General features: G+C 41.7%; 1 protein-coding gene across 3 annotated transcripts in view; it reads right to left on the reverse strand.

The window, feature by feature from the left end:
- The window catches only part of Focad (focadhesin), a 399,091-nt gene extending 389,136 nt beyond the window's left edge, over positions 1-9,955 (reverse strand). For all 3 annotated transcript variants that reach the window (XM_008845526.3, XM_008845525.3, XM_008845523.3), the window contains exon 1: positions 9,895-9,955. The gene's annotated coding sequence lies outside the window, so the exon portion shown is untranslated. The remainder of the gene's footprint in view (positions 1-9,894) is intronic.
- Between the last annotated feature and the right edge of the window lie 1,868 nt (positions 9,956-11,823).

The raw sequence follows: 11,823 nt of genomic DNA on the forward strand, positions 1-11,823 counted from the left end.
TGTATAATTTGTCAGTAGGTTGTTGGACTAATATGGTTCCTTCTGGTTTTTAAACTAGTTAGGCATTATTTATCTCTCGCATTGTCTAAGACCTCCATCATGGTTTCCCCAATTAAGGTGCCCCCATTTCCCCCCTTTCCCCCTTAATAATACCCTTCTCCTATGGTCCTACCTCTCTTGAGCTCCTTCTTTCCCTTTATCCTCTAGGTTCCTTGTATACCCTTCCCTTCCCCTTCCCTTAAACTAACCCAATATTTATCCATATCTACCTTATTAAGGCCTGTTTCCTACTGTTCTCTACCAGGTTCTTTCTTTTCCTTTACCTCCCAGGTTCCTTTCCATTATCCTGGTTCCTGTAGTTATGTCTGGATACATACTCACTTATCAGGGTTTGGTTCTAGAATCCACATATGAGGGAGAACATATGTCGATTTTTTTTTTCTGAGTCTGGGTTACTTCACTTAGTATAGTTCCATCCATTTACCTGCAAATTTCATGATTTCATATCTTTCTTTACTGCTGAGTAAAACTCCATCGTATATATGAACCACATTTTCATTATCCACTCATCAATTGAGGGACACTTAGGTTGCTTCCATCTCTTAGCTATTGTGAAAAGAGCAGCAACAAACATGGATGTACAAGTGTCTCTGCAATAAGATGAGTTCTTTGGGTATGTGCCAAGGAGAGGTATGATTGGGTCAAATGGTAGGTTCATTTGTAGTTTAAGAGTTCTCCACACTGCTTTCCACACTCAGTTTTTACAAGTGCTGGAGACTGGATCTCAGGTCTTCATATTGCTCATCAGGCACTTTACAAACTGAGCCAGTCCCTTGAATCACTTTTTTTCTTTTTTTTTTTTTTTTTTTTTTTTTTTTTTTTTTTTTTTTTTCAGAGTATCATTGATACAGGGTCTCCCTGTAGCCTCAGTTGGCCCACTTCTGCCTCCTGGGTGTTGTGATTAAAGGTGTGCACTACAACACACCTAAAATCTTAAATTCTAATATAGATACTCCCTCATTGAGGTTCTATCTCAACATATCTCATTGCCACTGTCCAGCCTTTTGAGGGACATGCTACATAGCATTAAGCTGGAGAAAAATCAAAACTCAAAGCAATGTTTCTTCTGAATCAATATTGCTTTCACACTTGAAAATTCCCAAACTGAATTATTGTAAGTTGAGGACCATCTGTACTCCCCTCTGATCACAAAGTATTCTCTGTCTTTTTTAGCTACCTCTTTTTTTTTTTTTTTTTTTTTTTTTTTTTCCTGGTCTTTTTAAGACAGGGAGAACCTCTCCCTGTAGCCCCAGCTGGCCTGAGACTCCCTATGTAGACCAGAGATCAGCCTGCCTCTCCCTCCTGAGTGCTGGGATTAAAGGTGTACACCACCACACCTGGCACTAGCTATTTCTCTTACACCTACAAGCAATTTCATACTGACTTTTTCTTTACTGTGTGTGATGTTTGTGTGTGCATGCACACATACCATGGCATAGTAGAAGTCATAGGACTTTTTTAGAAGTCAGTTCTCTCCTTTCACTGTGGGATCCCAGGAGGAATTCAGGCTGTTGTCAGGTTTGCGTGGCAAGTACTTCTACCCCGAACCATCGCTGGCTCTTACCAACTTTCAATTACTTATACCAATTACTTTCTCTCAGCTTTTCACCCTCTTTCTGGCTTCATCACACCATCCAATCCAATCTAAACCTTACATTCCATTACTTTGATCATTACCTTGCAAATGTTTTTAATTCCCTGTGCTCCTACATATGTATGTACAAAAGCTAAATGCTAGATCAAGTCAACTCTTTAACTTGGGCTCTACTGAATTTTGCTACAGAGTCACAGTTTAAAAGAACTAATATTATCACAAATGAATACGATCCTTATCTCTCTGGCAAACTTTCCCAAGATCTCTTTAGCAGTTCTCCCCATCTCTTATGGAACTTAATAGATGCCTATCCTTCCTTCTCCAATCTCCACCCCCCAACCCCAACTCCCACCTCCCCCACTCCCATCTTCTCTGTTGTAAAATGTTTTGCTGGATCATCTTCTTTATATGGAGGTGCTTCCAAGGGTTTATCTTTTGTCTTGTTTAACATCCCAAACTCTCTGGAGGATCACTTACAATCTCATTCTGTTTTCCCTACCTACATGCCAAAAACATCCTCACACCTTCTGCACAAATCCCCTCCCCACCTCCAGACCAAAGCAGCCCACTCAACAGCACCAATTGTGTGGTCCAAAGCCAAGACAGATATTTTCCTGAGCCATCTGAAGCTCCTCATATGACTCCTAGAAGTCATAAACCAACGAGAAATCCTTGGCGCCACCTTCGTCATTCCCCACATCTAATTGGGCACCAGCTTAGCCAACCCCAATTTACTGCAATTCCATCCTATGGTCCCAAGTTTTACTGCATTCCTTGCCTTCACAAAAGGATAGATCCCCGGAAGGCATTTCTATATTATTCTGCTGTAACTCATTCCTCACACTATTTCATGAAGCTGATCTTAAATTTCTTCCACTTAAAATTTCATACTTGTAGGGCTGACTACATGACTCAGCAGGTTAAGGTGCATGCCACCAGTCTAGTGACCTGAGTTCTAACTCCAAGACCAGAAGAAAACCATCTCCCACTATTTGTCTTCTGACCTTCACACACACACACACACACACACACACACACACACACACACACACCACTACGAGTGTACCCACAAAATAAATGAAAAAAATTTTTAAATAAAATTTTTTACAGCTCACCACAGCTTCCAGGACTTTTTTAAAAAATATTTTACTTACTATGTTTTTTTTATTTTATGTGTATGCATGTATTGCCTGCATGTAGGTAAGTACACCCATGTCATGCAATGCCTGCAGAGGACAGAAGAGACTGTCAGATCCCCTGGAACTGGAGTTACAGACAGTTGTTAGCTGCCATGTGGGTGCTAGGATTTGAACCCGGGTCTTCTGCAAGAACAGTCAGCGTTCTTATCTGCTGAGCCATCTCTCCAGACCCAAGGACTTTTTAACACAGCAGGAAAAAGGGCTCTTCACAATTTGGCCCATGTTGACTTACTGAACCTCATTCATGTCTCTGTTCTTCAACACACTACATGTCTATGTTCTGAATCACCTGTCTGTCCTTGTTGCTTTCCTGTGCCCAAATGTCCTACCTTCTCTCCTCACCAACTAATTCTTATTCACCTTCAAAATTCAGTTCAGACAAATTTTGTCTGAATTTCCTAAACCTCACATACCCTGCACTCTATATTTACATTTGATTAGAATATTCACTGCATTGTATCTTTCTATGTATGAGACTGACATGCAATCTAAGTTCCTTGATGAAAAGATAGTGATCTGAGAGACTTGCTGTCTTATTGAAAGAAAGAATACATTTTTAAAAAAGAAAAGAATACATAATCTTCACTATCTATGACTCTTTTAAAGTTCTATTTATGGGGCTGAGAAGATGGCTGAATGCATGAAGTGCTTGCCACATGAGCATGAGGTCCTAAGGATTACAAGAACCCTTACAAAGCTGAATGGAGGTTCACAGACCACATAGCCTGAAGTACAGAGCAGAGAACAAGAGACTATCTCAAACAAAGTAGAAGGCAAGGACCAACCTCTGAGGTTACCCTCTAACCGCTGATCTCCAATGTGTCCCATGGCATAGCTTACCTGCAGTTACACACATAAACATGCACACGCACCTACGCAAAATATAAAAGTCCTATTTTACTCAGACGCTCCAATATCTCAAAATAACTTTAATATATTCCTCTCACTAGCATGTTTGTCCTAGAAATATATACTAAACACTTAAGTTTTGGTTTTACAAACCAACATGCTCAAAGACTGTTAAGACTAAAATTTAAAGTACATTTGAAAAGCAGGTCGTCCAAAAAGAAAGGTTTGTCATGAGAGGAGGGAATGGTATATACTTGGCAGTCAGGACACAGAACTACAATTATAATACTCAAAGTCATAACTTTCATCTACACACTTATCAGCTGAACTAGCAAGCTGACTGAATAGAGATTGGCAGATATATTGTGGAGCACTAAAAAGAACTAAAATACTCAGCTTAAGAGCTTCACTGATCCCCACACAAGTGAAAAGATAAATCATTAAAAGACAAATAGAATATGCAGTTTGGAGTCTCACATTACTTTGGTCTAAAAAAAAAAAAAAATGTTTTCCAGAGGTGGAGAGAGATAGCTCAGCAGTTAAGAGTACTGACTGCTGGGGCTGGAGACATGGTTCAGTGGTTAAGAGCGCTGATTGTTTTTGCAGACGACCGAGGTTTGATTGTCAGGATCCACATGGTGCTAACAACTGTCCATAACTATAGTTCCAGGGGCTCCAATGTTTTCTTCTGACCTTTGCAGGCTTTGCACAACATGGGTACACTAACATAACACACATGCAAGCAATACACTCATACATATAAAAACAAAAAATAAAAATAATTTTAAACAGAGTACTGACAGCTGGGTGCAGTGGTGCATGCCTTTAGTCCCAGCACTTGAGAAGCAGAGGTAGGTGGATCTCTGTGAGTTCGAGGCCAGCTTGGTCTACATAGCAAGTTCCAGGCCAGCCAGGGCTACAGGGAGACAGACCCTGTCTCAAAAAGACTGAAAAATAAATAAATAAATAAAAGATAAACAGAGTCCTGACTGCTCTGCTCTTACAGGGGACCCAGGTTTCAGCTCTTAGCACACACATGGAGGCTAACAATTGTGTACAACTCCAGTTCCAGGAGCTCTGATACCCTCTTCTGGCATCTGCAGGCATCATACACATGGGTGCATTTATACAAACATGCAGGCAAAACATACATATACATATATTTTTAAATGTTTTCCCATCATAAGCAATGGGGAATTGTACAACTTTCATTTTTAATACATATTTTCATTGAGCTTTTGTGATTTTACACAGCAGCTCTTAATCAAGTTTAGACCATTTATGCCTCCCCTATCCCATCACCAGAGCTCATGTAGTTTGCCATACATGTTAAGTCCCATACAGTCAAGCATTTGTACCCAAATGTCCTTCAGTATAAATTCATCCACTGGAGTCTAGTCAGTCCATCTAGAGATTGTACATAAGGCACACTCTCCCTCATCCAGCAGTAATCAGTCTCCAATAGTGTTCTGCCTAGTGCCAGCCCACCACCCATTTCTCTCCTCTCCTTTGGGCCCTTGTTTAATTGAGTTGGCATGAGTCCTGTGCTCGATGCCCACCATTGCCACAAGTTCACATGTGCATTTCCAGTGGCTGAAAGACTCTGCTTCCCTGTGTTAGCCCTGGCTCTTACAATCTTTCTGCCTCTTCTTCCACAATGGTCCCTGAGCCATGGGTAGGTAAGGGTCCATATGGTAGTCCTATCCTACACTCTACAATCTCTTATTCTTTAAAAGTTGGCCAGTTGTGACCTTCTGTGTGCATCACACTCTGTTGTATAAGGAAGCTTTACTGGTGAGAGTGGAGGGATGCATTAGTTTTCTCTCTACCCCTTGTTCCACTATGTTCCATGAGCCTTAGTTGTAGAGGTTCAACTGTAGATGTGTCACTTCATACTGGGCATCTCTCAGACACATGTTCTCTGTGTCTGACTAGTTGTGCAGTTATGCAGTAGCCTCCATCTGTTGCAAAAAGATTTAGCAACAGATGCACGTATGCTTATCAGAGTCCTGGTTGAGCAGTATTTTTGTTTCTTTGTTTCTGCAAAATGTCTGCAGTCTTGAAAAATCTTGGGTTCAGATGTTGTTCCTGCTTCATCCTTCCAAGTACCTGAGACTATAAATAGGCTCTACAGCTCCCAGAAATTAAAGTCAAAGCTGCTGAAATCTTAAACACTCTTTGACTTAGAAGAGTCTAACAATTTTTCAACTTCACAAGGGTGTGAAGGCAACACACATTCTCTAGAAACTATACCTCAAATTTTGATTTTGATCTTTGCCTAGGCTAGCAATATGTGGCACGAGAGGCTGGGCTCAATGGGAAGTAGCGGCAAGCAGCAGCTCCCAGTCAACCACTGGATCACAAGGATAAACAGCCCATATTCTAAAGTATAATGAGTAAAGTAGGCATACTAAATGTATTGTATGTGAGTACGAATGCACCTGTGAGGGCTTGCATTGATGTGTGCACATGTACATGTGCAGGTAGAGGCCAGGGGTCAACCTTAGCTGTCATTCCTCAGGTAGCGTGTACCTTCTGTTTGACAGAAGGTCTATCACTGGCCTGGAACTCACCAACTCACCAAATAGGTTAGTTTCCCTCTTCCGGAATTACAAGCACAACGTACCACACCCAGATTTTTTTTTCTGAGACAGGGTCTTTCTGGAACTCACTAATGCTGACCAGGCTGACCCTGACCTCAATCTCACTGAGATCCATATCCATCTGCCTCCTAAGTAGGGTTAAAGGCATGTACCACCACAACCTTTTTTTAACATGGGTTCTAAAGACATAACTGAGGTCCTCATGACTGCAACACTCACTTTACTGAGGGAACATCTCCTGAGTTCTTTTTTTTTTTTTGCCTAATTTTTATGTATTGTGTACATGTATGCAAGTGCACCCGTGTTGTACAATGCCTGCAGAGGACAGAAGAGGGCATCAGATTCCCTGGAACTGGAGTTATGGTTGTTAGCCGCCATGTTGGTACTAGGATACGAACCCAAGTCTTCTGCAAGAACAACCAATGCTCTTAACTGCCAAGCCATCTCTCCAGTCCCTCCTCAGTGATATTAAATGAATTTTTAAAAGATTTTTTTTAATGTGTATGTGTGAGCCTAAGTGTATTTATGTGCACCATGTGAGTGCAGGTCCCCCTGGATCTAGAGTTACAGGCAGCTGTGAGCCACCATGTGAGTCCTGAAAGCCATACCCAGGTCCCTCTGGAAGAGCAACAAATGCTCTTAACATATCTTTTTTAATGGATTCTTATTCTAATCTTTTTCTTTGGCAAGTATATGTGTGTGTGGCATACGTGTGTGTGTGTTTGCATGTATAGGTGTGGCATGTACTCATATATGTGGAGACCTTAAGTTGACATCAACTCTTTCCTTGCTTACTCTCCACATTATTTATTGAGGCAAGGTTTCTCACTGAACACAAGCTGGTCAATTCTGGCTAGTCAAGATAGTTAGCTAGCCCCAGGATCTCCTGCCTCCAGGAGATCCAGAGTGTTGAGACTATAGGCTCCCACCTGCTAAACATTTACATGGGTGCTAGGGATCTGAACTCCAAGGCACTTTATCCCCTGAGCTATTTTCCCAGTCCTTAAATGTTTTTCTGATGTACAATATTATCAATTTACAATAAGTTTATTGGGCTATAACCTCTTCATTAGTTAAGGAGTGTCTGTATAATCAAAGTACTCAGGGGGATGGAGACATGCCTCAGAGATTAAGGGTGCACAATGCTCTTGCAGAGAAACTGGGTTGGGTTCCCAGCACTCACTCAAGGGGCACATAACTGCTTGTAACCCCAGCTTCAGGGGGAATCTCACACCACTGGCTTCTGTAGGCACCTGTACACATTTGCACATGCCCACACAAAGAAACACAAACACATACACATAATTAAAAATAAATCTTAAAAAAAAAAAAGGTATTCTGGCCACTAAATTCAATTCCAAGTAGCATAATCCTGGGAAGATGGGCACATGCGTATAATTCCAATTCCAGCACTGGGTAGGTTGAGACAGGAAAATCAAAAATTCAACATCATCCACTACTACATAACTAAACAAAAAGCAAATAAATACATATATACCTAGGCTGAATGAAAGAAAATATAAATTAGCAAAATGTTAAAAACCACAAATGCCATCTTATTACTTTCAGTGTGACTTACAAATTAAAAAATTATGAGACTATACTTAAAAATGTTTTAATCTATCATTTGAAAATAAATGGAATCTTCTACATCATTGAAGAAGTTTGCTGTTTGAAATAATTTAAATAGAGAAAACTGACAAACATCACTTGTCCTATTAGCTTAGCAATTCTTGTTTCCTATAATGGAAATGGTACACATAAGTTCTACCAAACTTATTGATTCATTATTAATATATTTATTATTATAATTTACTAATTATGAACCCCAGATTTATATTTATATTTATAAATCTATGCTATATTTTATTATATTAAACAGCTCTTAGGGTTTTTTTAGATAATACTATACAAATTTACACCCCAATACTGATATTAATTCAACGAATGGTTTAAGGACAATGTCCAAACACATCATGAGGCTATATCAGCAAAATTACTTTTAAAATTATTTTATGTCTTGAAAAAGGTAAACTGATCTACTTGTAAGTACCATGTGAGAAACATATCTCTACAGGTATTTTTTACCTCAAAGTAACAACTTATTTACTTTTTGGTTATCAGACCTCAATTAGAGTCATGAAGCAATTAAAACCCATCAAATGCTAACTTGATACAATAAATGTTTAAAAAAAGACATGATATTGACAAAGAAGCAATGGAAATGATACCAGCATAACTAAATAAAGCAGATGTTTTAGCCATCACTAATTACCAAAGCAAGTCAAATGCTTTGCAAACAGGATCTTTAAATGAAACATTGAAAAGTTCATGATTATTACACTTCAAAATTTAGATAAGCCATGATGCTTTCTTTACAGGAACTGGATGTCAACAAAAATCGTAACCAGGCACTTGCTAGTCAAAAGTGAATGTGTACAGAATCAGTTGTCATTGAACATTACAATAAATAAACACATCCTATGCTTTTAATATAATTGGTTCCCAACTGCTAACACAGTTCAGGTAACATGTATATGTTGCATGCTCATCTTTCCTTGAACATTTCAAAATTACAGAACAACACTTGTAACTGCATCCCCTCGCTTTTCAGACAGGAAGCCATTCTGTGGTTTTCAGGGGTAAAATTAGTAGGATTATCCCTCAGGGTGACTATATTTTAAGGCTTATTAGAAGGTATATGGAAAATGAAAATAAAGTCCTAAAGAGCTCCATCTTTTGCACTTAAATCTAGAACCTGAAAATGGACCATCAATAAAAAAAAAAATCCATCTCAAACTTGTAAACTCAGAAGAGGCATATAAACGGAAGAAAGAAGGGGGAATGTCGATTTTAGCACCTGGTACAACCCTGATCAAGGAATTCTTGAAAAAAGTGTGCAGTGACTGAGTCAAGGACCGCATAACTGGCAGGATGACTTCACTGAATTCAAAACCTCTGAATTCAGGAACTAAACCGAGCAGCCAGGGCGTCAGGGCTGAAACCAACTGTCTTTAAATGCTGTACCACAGCGGGTGCCTGCAAATCTCCGCCTGGCTGCTGGGCATTTTAAAACGTAAAGATAAACTATCTTCAGAGCCAGAGACCTGGGTCAGAAAACAGGTTCTGCTCACCCATAAGCCTTTGCATTACAGTGGCATGATCTGCATCTGAGTCTCAGGGAATGAGGAGGCCACCCCAGGCCAGGCAGACCACCAGAATGTCCTGTGCTGGCCGGACCAGGCACCCGGTAAAGGAAATGGGGACACCTGCACCCTGCCTCAGGGAAGCCAGCCGGATCTCTCCGGCCGCGGCCGAGCCCCACCACAGCCAGCCTGCCGCGGCGCCCGGAGTTCGCGAACCTCTCGAGGCCCGGTCCTCCCGAAGCTGGGCACGCAGATCCGCCAGAACCCGGTGGGCAGGACGGTCCTGTGCCCTACCCGCATCACGCCGCGGCCCTGGCCACAGAAGGACCTTGAGGCTCGACCTCCCTCGGCCCCACTGACCACGGCTGCAGGTGGCCGCGACCCGACTGCCACCCACCCGGCAGCGGCTGCCCGCCGACCGCCCACCGGGCCGCACTGCTTACCTCACTCACTTCAGGCTCAGGCGTGGCCCGTACCAGCTCGCAACGTGGCCGGCCCGGCGCCTCGGCCACCGTCGGGCGTGGCCTTCCAGAGACAGCCAATGAGCTGCCGATTTCTGCCCCGCCTCCTCTGGACCGGCTCCCGCCCTGCTCGTGCGCACGCGCGTTCGGGCGAAGGTGGTGCACTGCGGCTGGAGGGCTAGAGCTCAGGGAGCACGGCCTACACAGCGCAGTGGCTGAGCTGAGCCCCAGGGCTGCGGTAGCCAGGGGGAGACTTGCGGCGGAAGGAGGGAGATCAAAGCAGCCGGCCTGTCAAAGCAGCGGGTAGGGATGTCCTGTTGGAAGCCTGCCTCAGGGCAGCTTTGGGCGTTGCAGGGCAGCTTCTAACTCTTTGGAGATTTTGTTTACCAAAACAGGAAAATAGCGAAAACACCAAAGCTTCAGAAAATCCAAAGCAGAGGTGACTTGCTCTGTAACTACTGCTCAGTGTCTTCAGCGCTGTTTCTTCCAGTTCCGGAGTCAAGGCCCAGGAATTTCTTCTCATTTGATCTAGGGGCTTAAGGAACTTTACTATGAGTGTTTTCTTCCCGGAAGTGAGGAGGGTGGTCCCACATGAGAAGTCTGTGGCACAATTGGGCAAACCTTAAAACAAACTGCACACACACACAAATATATATGTGGGTTATGAAGAAGTGGACCTCTGAATATGAGTGACAGGTGGAAATGATGTGCAAAGTTAAGTTGCTCTATCACCCAGCTGTTCTAAAACCTGGTGCACAAATATCCAGATTATAGCAGACACCCCATATTTAGGTTTGGGACAGGATTAAGAATTTAGACTGTTAAACTTAGAACTGACTTGACTGCTTGCTTCAGACCTTGGACTAGGCTGGAAATGTCCCTACTCACCCGTACTAGGCTCACTCCTACTCTTAGGATTTACTCCTTCCAAAGGAACTGCAAGTCAGTAGGGAACATTTCCTTTTTTGTTGTTATTATTATATATATTTTTTAGAAGCATTTCATTACAGCTTTAACATAATAACACTTTCCAGGGCAAATTTTTAGGTTCACTGTTGAATTAATACAGTTATACAATATTGAACTCAATATAAACCCTGTAAGACACAAAATTGAATGAGTTTTTAACCTTTAAAAAAGACCTCCGTTTCATTTTAAAATATGCTGTTTCAGAAAGACTCATTGTTTTTGCTAATAACACTGTGATGTTGGCGCATGTGTCTCTAATCTCTGTGTATCTGATTATTACTAATCATAACCAGTTGCACGCAGATCCTTAGCACCTGTGTATGTCTCTTGGGATTTACTCTTTCCAAAGGAACTGCAAGTCAGTAGGGAACATTTCCTTTTATAATTTGTCTAGTCATGAGAAATACAATTTGTGCTAGTGATGGGAAATACCAAGATAAAATGCACAGTCCAGAGCCTCATGATGCCAACATAACCTGAAGACCAACTCAGCAGCCACCACATTGACAAGACCAGAAGTATGCATTTTAGAACCAGAAAGAATTGCAGAAGGTGCCAGACACTGAAAGTTTTCACTAGCATTGAGCTGCATGTGTACTTCATATACTGGGCTAGAAAATATATTGAATTTCCATAAAGCAAATGTATTCAAAGTCAAAATTTTTCCTGAGATTGTGCTTCTCAGCCTCAACACCTAGCACACAGGGTCTCACTGTGGTGCCCAAGCTCAAACTTACAGTCCTCTTGCCTCATCCTCCCAGGTGTGGAATGGAGTTGATTGAAGGATGAGTTCACATTTATTCAGGTAGCCTGCAAAGGGTGATCTCAATTTCATACCAGCTTTAAAGGAGCTATCAATTAAAAAATTAAAATATGGAGCCAGGCATGGTGATACATGCCTTTAATCCTAGCATGTGGGAGACTGAGACAGATAAATCTCTG

This window comes from Nannospalax galili, unplaced genomic scaffold, assembly GCF_000622305.1.
Source record: "Nannospalax galili isolate Female #2095 unplaced genomic scaffold, S.galili_v1.0 scaffold1082, whole genome shotgun sequence".
Classification (NCBI taxonomy): Eukaryota; Metazoa; Chordata; class Mammalia; order Rodentia; family Spalacidae; genus Nannospalax; species Nannospalax galili.